The sequence below is a fragment of the Marmota marmota genome, unplaced genomic scaffold (assembly GCF_001458135.2).
Source record: "Marmota marmota marmota unplaced genomic scaffold, marMar, whole genome shotgun sequence".
In the NCBI taxonomy this organism is placed as follows: domain Eukaryota; kingdom Metazoa; phylum Chordata; class Mammalia; order Rodentia; family Sciuridae; genus Marmota; species Marmota marmota.
This window is the reverse complement of record NW_026000016.1, coordinates 3,830,056-3,835,082: the sequence shown is the minus strand read 5'-3', so window position 1 is coordinate 3,835,082 and position 5,027 is coordinate 3,830,056. Positions and strand designations below refer to the sequence as shown.

The 5,027-nt window shown below is 37.1% G+C and overlaps 1 protein-coding gene across 1 annotated transcript in view; it reads right to left on the bottom strand.

The window, feature by feature from the left end:
- Positions 1-4,529: 4,529 nt before the first annotated feature.
- Positions 4,530-5,027, bottom strand: part of Acbd7 (acyl-CoA binding domain containing 7) — a 10,027-nt gene continuing 9,529 nt past the window's right edge. The window contains exon 5 of the mRNA XM_048809067.1: positions 4,530-4,580. The gene's annotated coding sequence lies outside the window, so the exon portion shown is untranslated. The remainder of the gene's footprint in view (positions 4,581-5,027) is intronic.

Sequence of the window (5,027 nt, the reverse complement as noted above, 5' to 3'; positions counted from 1 at the left end):
TCAAAATAGCACCTGGCATTTTGCCAGGAGAATGTTAGAGTTCATAAACAAGTCTGGATGGTGCCTGGCAAAATGTCAGGTGCTATTTTGACTTGTTTACAGACTCTAACAGATAGATAGATAATTTTTTGAACCCAGGGGAACTTTACCACTGATAGCTATACCCCCTGACCTTTTTATTTTGTATTTTTATTATTTTTATTAGAGCATTATAATTATACATAGTATTTGGGTTCATTTTGACAAAATAATACGTGCAAAGAATTTAATCAAAATCCCCATTCCCCTCGTTCTTTTTCTTCCCTCCTCCTTCTCCCTATTCTCCTTCCTCTCCTTTATTGATCTTCCTTTCGCTCCTTTATTTATTTTTGTTTGGTATTTTCTACATGTACATACAGGTGTAATTCTTTTTGTTACATTGATATATGTATATAACACGATATTGTTGAATTCATACTTCTACCCCTTTTCCTTCTTTCTTCCATCCCTCTTGTTCTTCTCCTCCACTGATCGACCCTATATCTTCATGATATCTTATCCCCTCCCTCACCACCTTCTTTCCCTTACTTGGCCCTAGCTTTCACATATGCAAGAAAACACTGGGCTCTTGATTTTCTGAGTCTGGCTTATTTTGCTTAACATGAATTTCTACATTTCCTTCCATTACCTGCAAATACCATTATTACATTCTTCTTTATGGCTGAGTAAAACTTCATTGTGTGGATATATCTATATAGCTATATATATGTTATTATATCTATAGGTTTTCTTGACCCATTCATTTGTTGATGGGCATCCAGGTGGATCCCATAATTTGGCTGTTGTAAACTGTGCTGCTCTAAACAGTGAAGTGGCTATATGGCTATAGTGTGCTGATTTTAGTTCTTTTGGACAAATATCAAGGAGTGAGATAGTTGAGTCATATTGTGCTTCCATTCCTAGGGTTTTTTGTGTCTATTTTTTTTTTTTTGAGGAGTCTCCACACTGCTTTCCACAGTGGTTGTATTAATTTTTATTTTGTATTTTAAGACAGTGTCTCACTAAGTTGCTGAGGGTCTCACTAAGTTCTGAGCTTGGCCTCAACCTTCTTACCTCAGCCTCCCAAGTCACTGGGGTTACAGGTGTGCACCACTTCATCCAGCCTCTTATTTTCAAGTCTTTTGTGTTGTTGTTCTGATACTAATTACAGCCATTCCCATTTCTTTTATTATTGTTTGCATGGTTTATCTTATCCCATTCTTGTACTTTTTCTCTGTGTCCCTTGTTGACAGCATGTAGATAGATTTTGCTTTGTAAGTCAGTCATCTTTGCCTTGTAGCTGCAGTATTGGAATCTATCATGTCATTTTAATTATTAATATAGTTACATTTAAGTCTACCATCTTGCAATTTGTTTTAAATTTGTCCCATGGTTTTGTTTTTTCTTTCATCTTCTCTTTTCTTATGGATTAATTTTTAATTTTTTAAAAAATTTTACTCCATCATTGGGTTGTTAGCTATAGATCACTGTTTTGTTCCTTTAGTGTTTGTTTAGAATCCAAAACATACATCTTTAAGTTATCTCAATCTACCTTCAATTTATTTTACCACTTTATTTTTAATACCTTTAGTACCTTACAAGAGGGAAAAGAATGTCACTCTATTCCCTATCTTGAACTTTGTGCTTTCATAATATACAAATTACTACATATTGTTTTTGTGTAGTCAGTGGTGATTTAAGTGACTTAAAAATCAGAAAATCCTTTTATATTTATTTATATCATTTTCTTTCTTCAAGTAGATCCAAATTTCATCTGATATTTTTGTTCTGCCTAAAAGAAGTTCTTTTTAATATTTAAATGCAAGTCTGATGCATAGAATTCTCTTGGTTTTTGTGTCTAAAAATGCCTTTATTTTTCACTTTAGAAATATAGTCACAAGTTATAGAATTCCAGCTTGACAATTGTCCATATTGTCCTCTGGGTTTTTCAAATGTATTTTATCAATTTGATTACAACCTGCCTCGATGTATTTTTCACTTCTTATTCTGTTTGGGTTTCTTGAGCTCCTTGGATGTGTGACTTTATAATTTTTGTCAAATTTGGAAATATTCAGCCATTATTTCTTCAAATGTCTTTCTATTTTGTTCTTCTCCACTGTCCTGGGACTTGAGCTACACTTATGTTGAAGTGAATGGTATTATACCCACAGGACACGGGTTTTTGTTTTGTTTTTGTTTGTTTGGTTGGTTTTTGGTCATGTTCCCTCTATGCTTAATTTTAAGTGATTTCATTTTCAACATGCTCCAACTTCACTATCATTGTCCCCAACCCCTGTCAAAACTCTAGCTGATTTTAGAGCCTCTTTGTGCACTTGGCCAGGACGGAGCCTATGGCACCCCACCTCTCCTTAAAGGGCCTGTAGTGCGCCCTGCACCACAGCTTCCCATGAGTTATCTGTTGTTTTCCCCCCTCATCTTGAGGGTGGGAGTCGCGCTCCTAGTTTTTACATCCCAGGCAGAAGAGAAATCCTCACCTGGATTATTGAAAGAGCCCCTCAGTTGGTTCTCTTATGCACCTTGTGCCCTCCCAGTCCATTTCCTGCACTATATCCAGGAGGATGAGAGTCAAGTTTGATCGTGACTTATTCTTGGGATGACCACAGTCCTCTATGTGGCCTGCCCCCAGCTCTTGCATACTACTTCACCTTGATTTCTCCCAATAACCACTTTATTCTCTGAGCAACAAATCAAACTCCTTTTCTCTTTCCCTGCAGCCTTCATTCCATTCACTCAGTTCTTTCCTATTCATTGAGAACTCAGATGCACTCCACTTCCTCAGAGAGACCCACCTTCGCCCTAGCCTGTCCCCACTTCTCCTATGTTCTCCAATCACCTGGCTTGGTAGTACTTCCATCTGTCTTCAGTTGTCTGATTATTCCATTCACATCTCTCCCCGGCCAGTATCTGAGAAGTAGGAGGGCAGGGCCTGAATTTATTTATTTGCAGGTCCCCAGAACCTTCATGGATCACAGTGAGGCTCAGGCAGTTTCTGATAGAAAGAAATGCCCCAGTGAAAAAATGTTTGCACTGTGGGAAGAGCCAAAGGTGAGGCCTCCTGTTTCATGTCAGTGGCGCTATTAGCAGGAAGAGGTTCCGCGGGATATTGCTTAACTAGCTCTTTCTCGCATGTACCTCTTATACACCCTCTAAGGCCATTCTTTCTTGTGACTCGCTTAACATGCTTTGTTGGATCTAAAGATCTAGCAAAGGATGTAGCAGGTAAAATTATTTTTATACTTCTGGGTATTTATTAAAATGTGTGTTTTATGGTTTTCAGCAAATGTCAACTAACAGTTACTGCTGTGAATACAAAGTTCAACCCAATTTTATGGAGAGGTACTGATCTCATGTAAAATGAAAGAACACAAGTAATACCACTGTATACTGGTAGGTCTTCGAGAAATTAAAGATATAGGACACAAAGAACCTGACACCTTGAAAGTAACTCTACCACTGGGTATCAGCTCCTAGAGAAATAATATGTGGAAATAAGTCTTTACTTGTACTGGTAAAGTCATTTGTTGTTATTAAATAAAATTTTGTTTTAGTCTGCAAAGATATAACCAGTGGAAATGTTGATACTCATGTGCTGTCGGGAAATCTCTTTTATCTTCTGGAACTTGAAAAGGAAAACTTCATCAAGAACTACATAACCAAGTGTCTAGAACTATCATTGCTTGCCAACTTTTAGGCATTTTTCCTTTTGGCCTTACAATAGTCTTCTTGTTTATACAGATGCAGCTCGGCAGTTTTAGAGATTGGGAGTCACACATTTTCTACTGTCAGGGTGATTTACTACATATGAATAAATGTATTTCTCCATGGATTATTTATGTATCTGTGGATGAAAGGCAAATAGGCAAGGAACACTTCTGGCAAAGTCCTTTATCTTTCTATTAGAATTCCACTTAATTCTCATTTGTGGGAAGTTTGTCAACAAAATTCATGCTTGGTAAAGTATTATTTTTCCTTCAATTTTTTTTCCAGTGCTGGGGATCAAAACCAGGGCCTTGTGCATGCCAGGCAAGTGTTCTGTTACTGAGATATACCCTCCACCAGCCCTCCTCAGTTATTTTATTGGTGAAAATGGGTGATGGGGGAAATGCTTGGAATTATTATCCCTGGACCCTGAACTCTCTCAATTCCCAAACTAGTTCCTCTCTTCAAGGCCTGACTAATGCAATCAGATTCACTCCCCCAGTTTCCTTATTTCTTTCACTTCTTTACACTAAACTCCACTACCTAGTGTGATTGATGTCATTTTCTCATATTCCACACTGCTTAACATAACATTATATATTAAAATGTTAACTTTTAAAGCATCTACTTGTTTACAATCACATAACATGAGCTCATTCTTTCTTACTATTTTAAAATAATGTAAGTAGGGCCTTTTAAATTTTTTATAATTATAGATGGACAGAATTCCTTTATTTTATTTGTTTATTTTTATATTGGTGCTAAGGATCGAACCCAGTGCCTCACACATGCTAGGCAAGTGCTCTGCCACTGAGCCCCAGCCCCAGCCCTGTAGGTAGGGTCTTAATAAATAAGATTAAGGAAAATGCACACAGGAGAATTTCCCAGAATTTATCTTCCCTTTTAACAAAGTACAAACAATATAAAATTCATTACAAGAGGGAGTTAGAATTCACATAATAAACTTAGGCTAGAAACAACCTCAAGTAAATTATGTTAAATGTTTAGTATACACTGTACTACCCTTTACTCTGATGCAATTTCCAGAGCCCCCTTACTAAAAGATTAGTCCAAAATGATGTGGGCTGGGCACAATGGCACATGCCTAAAATCCCAGGGACTTCAAGGCTAAGGTGGGAGGATTACAAGTTTGAGGCCAGCCTCGGCAACTTAGCAAGGTCCTAAGCAACTAAGCAAGACTCTCTCTCAAAATGAAAAATAAAAAGAGCTCAGTGTAAGTGCTGCTGGATTCAATCCCTGGTACCAAAAAAAAAAAAAAAAAAAAAAAA